Raw genomic sequence first — 13,731 nt, 5'->3', positions numbered from 1 at the left:
CTAACTCACTCACTCACTCACTGACTCACTCACCGACTCACTCACCGACTCACTTACTCACTCACTCACAGGCTCACTCACTCATTCACTGACTCACTCACCCACTCACTCACCCACCCACTCACCGACTCACTCACTCACCCACCCACCGACTCACTCACTCACTGACTCGCTCACTTAATCACTCACTCACCGACTCACTCACCGACTCACACTCACTCACCGACTCACTCACTCACCCACTCACTCACTCACTCACTCACTCACTCACTCACCCACCCACCCACTCACTCACTCACCGACTCACTCACTCACTCACTGACTCACTCAATCACTCACCGATTCACTCACTCACCGACTCACTCACCGACTCACACTCACTGACTCACCGACTCACTCACTCACTCACCGACTCACTCACCCACTCACTCATCAACTCACTCACCCACTCACACACCCACTCACTCACCCACTCACCGACTCACTCACTGACTCAATAACTCACTCATTCACTGACTCACTCACTCACTGACTCACTCACCGACTCACTCACTCACCGACTCACTCACTCACACACCGACTCACTCACTCACTCACTCACTCACTCACTCACTCACTCACTCACCCACCCACCCACTCACTCACCGACTCACTCACTCTCCGACTCACTCTCTCACTCACCCACTCAGTCACTCACCCACTCACTCACTCACCCACTCACTCACTCACTCACCCACTCACTCACTCACCCACTGACTCAGCCACTCACCGACTCACTCACTCACTCACCAAATCACTCACTGACTCACTCACTCACTCACACCCACTCACTCACTCACTCACCCACCCACTCACCCACCCACTCACCGACTCACTCACTGACTCACCGACTCACCGACTCACTCACACTCACCGACTCACTCACCGACTCAATCACTCACTAACTCACTGACTAACTCACACACTCACCGACTCACTCAATCATTCACTCACCGACTCACTCACCGACTCACTCACTCACTCACCGACTCACTCACTCACTCACTGACTCACCCACTCACTCACTGACTTATTCTCCGATTCACTCATTCACTCACTGACTCACTCACTCACCGACTCACTCACTCACTCACTCACCGACTCACTCACTCACTCACAGACTCAATGACCGATTCACTCACACACTCACTCACTCTCTAACTGACTCACTCACTCACCGACTCACTCACTCACACTCACCGACTCACTCAACGACTCACTGACCCACTCACTCACCCACTAACTCACTCATTCAGACACTCACCGACTGACTGACTCACTCACTCTAGACTCACTCACCGACTCACTCACTCACTCACTGACTCACTCACTCATTGACTCAGTCACTCACCGACTCACTCACTCACCGACTCACTCACCGACTCACTCACTCACTCACCGACACACTCAATCACCGACTCACTCACTCACAGACTAAATCACCGACTCACTCACCCACTCACTCACTGACTAACTCACTCACTCACTGCCTCACCGACTCACTCACTCATTCACTCACGGACTCACTCACTCACCGACTCACTCTCTAACTCACTCACTCACCGACTCACTCACTCACTCACCGACTCACTCACTCACTCACAGACTAAATCACCGACTCACTCACTCAGTCACTCACTGACTAACTCACTCACTCACTCACCGACTCACTCACTCAATCATTCACTCACCGACTCACTCACTCACTCACTCATAGACTCACTCACTCACTCACCGACACATTCACCGACTCACTCACCGAATCACTCTCCCAATAACTCACTCACTCACTCACTGACTCACTCACTCACTGACTCACTCACCGACTCACTCACTCACCCACTCACTCACTCACCGACTCACTCACTCACCGACTTACAAACCGACTCACTGACTCACTCTGACTCACTCAGCGACTCACTCACTGACACACTCACCCACTCACCAACTCACTCACCGACACACTCACCGACTCACTCACTCACCGACTCACTCACCCACTCACTCACTTAACGACTCACTTACTCAACGACTCACTCACCCACTCACTCACCCACTCACTCACTCACCGACTCACTCACTCACCGACTCACTCACCCACTGACTCAGCCACTCACTCACTGACTCATTCACCGATTCACTCACTCACTCACTCACTCACCGACTCACTCACCGACTTAATCACTCACTATCTCACTCACTCACTGACCGACTCACTGACTAACTCACTCACCCACTCACTCACTCACCCATTCACTCACCCACTCACTCACCGGCTCACTCACTCACTCAATCACCGACTCACTCACTCACTCACCGACTCAGTCACCGACTCAATCACTCACTAACTCACTCACTAACTCACGCACTAACTCACTAACTCACTCACTCACTGACTAACTCACTCACTCACTCAGTCACTGACTCACTCACTCACTCACCGACTCGCTCACTTAATCACTCACTCACCGACTCACTCACCGACTCATTCACTCACTCACCGACTCGCTCACTCACTAACTCACTCATTCACTCACTCACCGACTGACTCACTCACTCACCGACTCACTCACTCACTCACCGACTCACTCAGTCACTACCTGACTCACAAACTCACTCACTCACTCACCGACTCACTCACTTATTCAATCACTCACTCACTCACCGACTCACTCACTCACTGACTCACTCACTAACTCACCGACTCACTCACTCACCGACTCATTCACTCACCGACTCACTCACTCACCGACTCACTCACCTACGTTCTCACTCACGAACTCACTCACCGACTCACTCACTCACTCACCGACTCACTCACTCACTCACCGACTCACCCACTCACTCACCGACTCACCAACACACTCACTCACTGACTCACTGTCTCACCGACTCACTCACCGACTCACTCACAGACTCATTCAATCACTCACTGACTCACTCATTGACTCACTCAGCGACTCACGCACCGACTCACTCACCGACTCACTCACTCACTCACTCACCGACTCACTCACTCACTCACCGACTGACCCACTCACTCACCGACTCACCAACACACTCACTCACTGACTCACTGTCTCACCGACTCACTCACCGACTCACTCACAGACTCATTCAATCACTCACTGACTCACTCACTGACTCACTCAGCGACTCACTCACTGACTCACTCACTGACTCACTCACACACTCAACGACTCACTCACTCACTCACCGACTCACTCACCGACTCACTCACTCACTCACCGACTCACTCACTCACTCACCGACTCACTCACTCACTCACTCACTCACTCACTCACTCACTCACGGACTCATTCACTCACTCACCGACTCACTCACTCACTCACTCACCCACTCACTCATTCACCCACTCACTCACTCACCGACTCACTCACTTACGTTCTCACTCACTCACTCACTCACCGACTCACTCACTCACTGAATCACTCACCGACTCACTCACTCACCCACTCACTCACTCACCGACTCACTCACTCACTGACTCACGCACTCACCGACTCACTCACTCACCGACTCACTCACTCACCGACTCACTCACTCACTCACTGACTCACCCACTCACTCACTGACTTATTCTCCGATTCACTCATTCACTCACTGACTCACTCACTCACCGACTCACTCACTCACTCACTCACTCACCGACTCACTCACTCACTCACTCACAGACTCAATGACCGATTCACTCACACACTCACTCACTCTCTAACTGACTCACTCACTCACCGACTCACTCACTCACACTCACCGACTCACTCAACGACTCACTGACCCACTCACTCACCCACTAACTCACTCATTCAGACACTCACCGACTGACTGACTCACTCACTCTAGACTCACTCACCGACTCACTCACTCACTCACTGACTCACTCACTCATTGACTCAGTCACTCACCGACTCACTCACTCACCGACTCACTCACCGACTCACTCACTCACTCACCGACACACTCAATCACTCAATCACCGACTCACTCACTCACAGACTAAATCACCGACTCACTCACCCACTCACTCACTGACTAACTCACTCACTCACTGCCTCACCGACTCACTCACTCATTCACTCACGGACTCACTCACTCACCGACTCACTCACCGACTCACTCTCTAACTCACTCACTCACCGACTCACTCACTCACTCACCGACTCACTCACTCACTCACAGACTAAATCACCGACTCACTCACTCAGTCACTCACTGACTAACTCACTCACTCACTCACCGACTCACTCACTCAATCACTCACTCACCGACTCACTCACTCACTCACTCATAGACTCACTCACTCACTCACCGACACATTCACCGACTCACTCACCGAATCACTTTCCCAATAACTCACTCACTCACTCACTGACTCACTCACTCACTCACTGACTCACTCACCGACTCACTCACTCACCCACTCACTCACTCACCGACTCACTCACTGACTCACTCACTCACCGACTTACAAACCGACTCACTGACTCACTCTGACTCACTCAGCGACTCACTCACTGACACACTCACCCACTCACCAACTCACTCACCGACACACTCACCGACTCACTCACTCACCGACTCACTCACTCACCGACTCACTCACTCACTCACTGACTCACCCACTCACTCACTGACTTATTCTCCGATTCACTCATTCACTCACTGACTCACTCACTCACCGACTCACTCACTCACTCACTCACTCACCGACTCACTCACTCACTCACTCACAGACTCAATGACCGATTCACTCACACACTCACTCACTCTCTAACTGACTCACTCACTCACCGACTCACTCACTCACACTCACCGACTCACTCAACGACTCACTGACCCACTCACTCACCCACTAACTCACTCATTCAGACACTCACCGACTGACTGACTCACTCACTCTAGACTCACTCACCGACTCACTCACTCACTCACTGACTCACTCACTCATTGACTCAGTCACTCACCGACTCACTCACTCACCGACTCACTCACCGACTCACTCACTCACTCACCGACACACTCAATCACTCAATCACCGACTCACTCACTCACAGACTAAATCACCGACTCACTCACCCACTCACTCACTGACTAACTCACTCACTCACTGCCTCACCGACTCACTCACTCATTCACTCACGGACTCACTCACTCACCGACTCGCTCACCGACTCACTCTCTAACTCACTCACTCACCGACTCACTCACTCACTCACCGACTCACTCACTCACTCACAGACTAAATCACCGACTCACTCACTCAGTCACTCACTGACTAACTCACTCACTCACTCACCGACTCACTCACTCAATCACTCACTCACCGACTCACTCACTCACTCACTCATAGACTCACTCACTCACTCACCGACACATTCACCGACTCACTCAACGAATCACTTTCCCAATAACTCACTCACTCACTCACTGACTCACTCACTCACTGACTCACTCACCGACTCACTCACTCACCCACTCACTCACTCACCGACTCACTCACTGACTCACTCACTCACCGACTTACAAACCGACTCACTGACTCACTCTGACTCACTCAGCGACTCACTCACTGACACACTCACCCACTCACCAACTCACTCACCGACACACTCACCGACTCACTCACTCACCGACTCACTCACCCACTCACTCACTTAACGACTCACTTACTCACTGACTCACTCACCCACTCACTCACTGACTCACTCACTCATCACCGACACACTCAACGACTCACTCACCCACTCACTCACCCACTCACTCACTCACCGACTCACTCACTCACCGACTCACTCACCCACTGACTCAGCCACTCACTCACTGACTCATTCACCGATTCACTCACTCACTCACTCACTGACTCACTCACTCACCGACTCACTCACTCACTCACTGACTCACTCACCGACTCACTCACTCACCGACTCACTCACTCACCGACTCACTCACTCACTGACTCACTCACTCACCGACTCACTCAACGACTCACTCACCGACTCACACTCACTCACCGACACACTCACCCACTCACTCACCCACTCACTCACTCACTGACTCATTCACCAATTCACTCACTCACTCATTCACTCACTGAATCACTTACTCACCGACTCACTCACTCACTCCCTCACTGACGCACTAACTCACCGACTCACTCACTCACCCACTCACTCACTCACCGTCTCACTCAATCACTCACTCAATCACCGACTCACTCACTCAGACTAAATCACCGACTCACTCACCCACTCACTCACTGACTAACTCACTCATTCACTCACTCACTCACCGACTCACTCACCGACTCACTCACTCACTGACTCACCTACTCACTCACTCACAGACTCACTCACTCACTCACCGACTCACTCACCGACTCACTCACTAACTTACTCACTCACCGACTCACTCACTCACCGACTCACTCACTAACTCACTCACTCACTGACTCACTCACTCAATCACTCACTCACCGACTCACTCACTCACTCACTCATAGACTTACTCACTCACTCACTCACCGACACACTCACCGACTCACTCACCAACTCACTCACCAACTCACTCTCCCACTAACTCAGTCACTAACTCACTCACTCACTCACTGACTCACTCACTCACTCACTGACTCACTCACCGACTCACTCACTCACCCACTCACTCACTCACCGACTCACTCACTCACCGACTCACTCACTCACTGACTCACGCACTCACTGACTCACTCACTCACCGACTCACTCACTCACCGACTCACTCACTCACTCACTGACTCACCCACTCACTCACTGACTTATTCTCCGATTCACTCATTCACTCACTGACTCACTCACTCACCGACTCACTCACCGACTCACTCACTAACTTACTCACTCACCGACTCACTCACTCACCGACTCACTCACTAACTTACTCACTCACCGACTCACTCACTCACCGACTCACTCACCGACTCACTCACTAACTCACTCACTCACTGACTCACTCACTCAATCACTCACTCACCGACTCACTCACTCACTCACTCATAGACTTACTCACTCACTCACTCACCGACACACTCACCGACTCACTCACCAACTCACTCTCCCACTAACTCAGTCACTAACTCACTCACTCACTCACTGACTCACTCACTCACTCACTGACTCACTCACCGACTCACTCACTCACCCACTCACTCACTCACCGACTCACTCACTCACCGACTCACTCACTCACTGACTCACGCACTCACTGACTCACTCACTCACCGACTCACTCACTCACCGACTCACTCACTCACTCACTGACTCACCCACTCACTCACTGACTTATTCTCCGATTCACTCATTCACTCACTAACTCACTCACTCACAGACTCAATGACCGATTCACTCACACACTCACTCACTCTCTAACTGACTCACTCACTCACCGACTCACTCACTCACACTCACCGACTCACTCAACGACTCACTGACCCACTCACTCACCCACTAACTCACACATTCAGACTGACTCACTCACTCTAGACTCACTCACCGACTCACTCACTCACTCACTGACTCACTCACTCATTGACTCAGTCACTCACCGACTCACTCACTCACCGACTCACTCACCGACTCACTCAGTCACTACCTGACTCACAAACTCACTCACTCACTCACCGACTCACTCACTCACTGACTCACTCACTAACTCACAGACTCACTCACTCACCGACTCATTCACTCACCGACTCACTCACTTACGTTCTCACTCACGAACTCACTCACCGACTCACTCACTCACTCACCGACTCACTCACTCACTCACCGACTCACCCACTCACTCACCGACTCACCAACACACTCACTCACTGACTCACTGTCTCACCGACTCACTCACCGACTCACTCACAGACTCATTCAATCACTCACTGACTCGCTCACTGACTCACTCAGCGACTCACTCACCGACTCACTCACCGACTCACTCACTCACTCACTCACCGACTCACTCACTCACTCACCGACTCACCCACTCACTCACCGACTCACCAACACACTCACTCACTGACTCACTGTCTCACCGACTCACTCCGACTCACTCACAGACTCATTCAATCACTCACTGACTCACTCACTGACTCACTCAGCGACTCACTCACTGACTCACTCACCGACTCACTCACCGACTCACTCACCCACTCACTCACTGACTCACTCACACACTCAACGACTCACTCACTCACTCACCGACTCACTCACCGACTCACTCACTCACTCACCGACTCACTCACTCACCGACTCACTCACTCACTCACTCACTCACTCACTCACTCACTCACTCACTCACTCACTCACTCACTCACTCACTCACCCACCCACCCACCCACTCACTCACTCACCGACTCACTCACTCACTCACTGACTCACTCAATCACTCACCGATTCACTCACTCACCGACTCACTCACTGACTCACACTCACTGACTCACCGACTCACTCACTCACTCACCGACTCACTCACCCACTCACTCATCAACTCACTCACCCACTCACACACCCACTCACTCACCCACTCACCGACTCACTCACTGACTCAATAACTCACTCATTCACTGACTCACTCACTCACTGACTCACTCACCGACTCACTCACTCACCGACTCACTCACTCACACACCGACTCACTCACTCACTCACTCACTCACCCACCCACCCACTCACTCACCGACTCACTCACTCACCGACTCACTCACACACTAACTCACCCACCGACTCACCGACTCACTCACTCACTCACTCACCGACTCACTCACTCACTCACTGACCGACTCACTCACTCAGACTAAATCACCGACTCAATCACCCACTCACTCACTGACTAACTCACTCACTCACCGACTCACTCACTCACTCACTCACCGACTCACTCACTCACTCATTCACTCACCGACTCTCTCACCGACTCACTCACTCACTCACCGACTCACTCTCTCACTCACCCACTCACTCACTCACCCACTCACTCACTCACTCACCCACTCACTCACTCACCCACTCACTCACTCACTCACCCACTCACTCACTCACTCACCCACTGACTCAGCCACTCACCGACTCACTCACTCACTCACCAAATCACTCACTGACTCACTCACTCACTCACACCCACTCACTCACTCACTCACCCACCCACTCACCCACCCACTCACCGACTCACCGACTCACTCACACTCACCGACTCAATCACTCACTAACTCACTGACTAACTCACACACTCACCGACTCACTCAATCATTCACTCACCGACTCACTCACCGACTCACTCACTCACTCACCGACTCACTCACTCACTCACTGACTCACCCACTCACTCACTGACTTATTCTCCGATTCACTCATTCACTCACTGACTCACTCACTCACCGACTCACTCACTCACTCACTCACTCACTCACTCACTCACCGACTCACTCACTCACTCACAGACTCAATGACCGATTCACTCACACACTCACTCACTCTCTAACTGACTCACTCACTCACCGACTCACTCACTCACACTCACCGACTCACTCAACGACTCACTGACCCACTCACTCACCCACTAACTCACTCATTCAGACACTCACCGACTGACTGACTCACTCACTCTAGACTCACTCACCGACTCACTCACTCACTCACTGACTCACTCACTCATTGACTCAGTCACTCACCGACTCACTCACTCACCGACTCACTCACCGACTCACTCACTCACTCACCGACACACTCAATCACTCAATCACCGACTCACTCACTCACAGACTAAATCACCGACTCACTCACCCACTCACTCACTGACTAACTCACTCACTCACTGCCTCACCGACTCACTCACTCATTCACTCACGGACTCACTCACTCACCGACTCACTCTCTAACTCACTCACTCACCGACTCACTCACTCACTCACCGACTCACTCACTCACTCACAGACTAAATCACCGACTCACTCACTCAGTCACTCACTGACTAACTCACTCACTCACTCACCGACTCACTCACTCAATCATTCACTCACCGACTCACTCACTCACTCATAGACTCACTCACTCACTCACTGACTCATTCACCGACTCACTCACTCACCGACTCACTCACCGACTTAATCACTCACTAACTCACTCACTCACTGACTCACTCACTCACTCACCGACTCACTGACTAACTCACTCACCCACTCACTCACTCACCCATTCACTCACCCACTTACTCACCGGCTCACTCACTCACTCAATCACCGACTCACTCACTCACTCACCGACTCAGTCACCGACTCAATCACTCACTAACTCACTCACTAACTCACGCACTAACTCACTAACTCACTGACTAACTCACTCACTCACTCAGTCACTGACTCACTCACTCACTCACCGACTCGCTCACTTAATCACTCACTCACCGACTCACTCGCCGACTCATTCACTCACTCACCGACTCGCTCACTCACTAACTCACTCATTCACTCACTCACCGACTGACTCACTCACTCACCGACTCACTCACTCACTCACCGACTCACTCAGTCACTACCTGACTCACAAACTCACTCACTCACTCACCGACTCACTCACTTATTCAATCACTCACTCACTCACCGACTCACTCACTCACTGACTCACTCACTAACTCACCGACTCACTCACTCACCGACTCATTCACTCACCGACTCACTCACTCACCGACTCACTCACTTACGTTCTCACTCACGAACTCACTCACCGACTCACTCACTCACTCACTCACCGACTCACTCACTCACTCACCGACTCACCCACTCACTCACCGACTCACCAACACACTCACTCACTGACTCACTGTCTCACCGACTCACTCACCGACTCACTCACAGACTCATTCAATCACTCACTGACTCGCTCACTGACTCACTCAGCGACTCACTCACCGACTCACTCACCGACTCACTCACTCACTCACTCACCGACTCACTCACTCACTCACCGACTCACCCACTCACTCACCGACTCACCAACACACTCACTCACTGACTCACTGTCTCACCGACTCACTCACCGACTCACTCACAGACTCATTCAATCACTCACTGACTCACTCACTGACTCACTCAGCGACTCACTCACCGACTCACTCACCGACTCACTCACCGACTCACTCACCGACTCACTCACCCACTCACTCACTGACTCACTCACTCACTCAACGACTCACTCACTCACTCACCGACTCACTCACCGACTCACTCACTCACTCACCGACTCACTCACTCACTCACTCACGGACTCATTCACTCACTCACCCATCCACCCACTCACTCACCGACTCACTCACTCACTCACTCAATCACTCACCGATTCACTCACTCACCGACTCACTCACCGACTCACACTCACTGACTCACCGACTCACTCACTCACTCACCGACTCACTCACCCACTCACTCATCAACTCACTCACCCACTCACACACCCACTCACTCACCCACTCACCGACTCACTCACTGACTCAATAACTCACTCATTCACTGACTCACTCACTCACTGACTCACTCACCGACTCACTCACTCACCGACTCACTCACCCACTAACTCACCCACCGACTCACCGACTCACTCACTCACTCACTCACTCACCGACTCACTCACTCACTCACTGACCGACTCACTCACTCAGACTAAATCACCGACTCACTCACCCACTCACTCACTGACTAACTCACTCATTCACTCACTGACTCACCGACTCACTCACCGACTCACTCACTCACTGACTCACTCACTGACTCACTCTCACGAACTCACGAACTCACTCACTCACTCACTCACTCACCGACTCACTCACCGACTCACTCACTAACTCACTCACCGACTCACTCACTCACACTCACTCACCGACTCACTCACTCACAGACTAAATCACCGACTCAGTCACCCACTCACTCACTGACTAACTCACTCACTCACTGACTCACTCACTCAATCACTCACTCACCGACTCACTCACTCACTCACTCATAGACTTACTCACTCACTCACCGACACACTCACCGACTCACTCACCAACTCACTCTCCCACTAACTCAGTCACTAACTCACTCACTCAATCACTCACCGACTCACTCACTCACTCACTCACTCACTGACTCACTCACCGACTCACTCACTCACCCACTCACTCACTCACCGACTCACTCACTCACTGACTCACGCACTCACTGACTCACTCACTCACCGACTCACTCACTCACCGACTCACTCACTCACTCACTGACTCACCCACTCACTCACTGACTTATTCTCCGATTCACTCACTCACTCACTGACTCACTCACTCACCGACTCACTCACTCACTCACTCACTCACTCACTCACAGACTCAATGACCGATTCACTCACACACTCACTCACTCTCTAACTGACTCACTCACTCACCGACTCACTCACTCACACTCACCGACTCACTCAACGACTCACTGACCCACTCACTCACCCACCAGCTCACTCATTCAGACACTCACCGACTGACTGACTCACTCACTCTAGACTCACTCACCGACTCACTCACTCACTCACTGACTCACTCACTCATTGACTCAGTCACTCACCGACTCACTCACTCACCGACTCACTCACCGACTCACTCACTCACTCACCGACACACTCAATCACTCAATCACCGACTCACTCACTCACAGACTAAATCACCGACTCACTCACCCACTCACTCACTGACTAACTCACCCACTCACTGCCTCACCGACTCACTCACTCATTCACTCACGGACTCACTCACTCACCGACTCACTCACCGACTCACTCTCTAACTCACTCACTCACCGACTCACTCACTCACTCACCGACTCACTCACTCACTCACAGACTAAATCACCGACTCACTCACTCAGTCACTCACTGACTAACTCACTCACTCACTCACCGACTCACTCACTCAATCACTCACTCACCGACTCACTCACTCACTCACTCATAGACTCACTCACTCACTCACCGACACATTCACCGACTCACTCACCGAATCACTCTCCCAATAACTCACTCACTCACTCACTGACTCACTCACTCACTCACTGACTCACTCACCGACTCACTCACTCACCCACTCACTCACTCACCGACTCACTCACTCACCGACTTACAAACCGACTCACTGACTCACTCTGACTCACTCAGCGACTCACTCACTGACACACTCACCCACTCACCAACTCACTCACCGACACACTCACCGACTCACTCACTCACCGACTCACTCACCCACTCACTCACTTAACGACTCACTTACTCACTGACTCACTCACCCACTCACTCACTGACTCACTCACTCATCACCGACACACTCAACGACTCACTCACCCACTCACTCACCCACTCACTCACTCACCGACTCACTCACTCACCGACTCACTCACCCACTGACTCAGCCACTCACTCACTGACTCATTCACCGATTCACTCACTCACTCACTGACTCACTCACTCACCGACTCACTCACTCACTCACTGACTCACTCACCGACTCACTCACTCACCGACTCACTCACTCACCGACTCACTCACTCACTGACTCACTCACTCACCGACTCACTCAACGACTCACTCACCGACTCACACTCACTCACCGACACACTCACCCACTCACTCACCCACTCAC

At 52.0% G+C, this 13,731-nt stretch overlaps 1 protein-coding gene across 1 annotated transcript in view; it reads right to left on the bottom strand.

Moving 5' to 3' along the window:
* The window catches only part of spega (striated muscle enriched protein kinase a), a 1,124,881-nt gene that overhangs the window by 237,731 nt on the left and 873,419 nt on the right, over positions 1-13,731 (bottom strand). The window lies entirely within an intron of this gene.

The sequence above is a fragment of the Cetorhinus maximus genome, chromosome 11 (genome assembly GCF_964194155.1).
Source record: "Cetorhinus maximus chromosome 11, sCetMax3.hap1.1, whole genome shotgun sequence".
Classification (NCBI taxonomy): Eukaryota; Metazoa; Chordata; class Chondrichthyes; order Lamniformes; family Cetorhinidae; genus Cetorhinus; species Cetorhinus maximus.
Note: the sequence above shows the minus strand (reverse complement) of the source record. Positions and strands in the feature narration are given on the sequence as shown.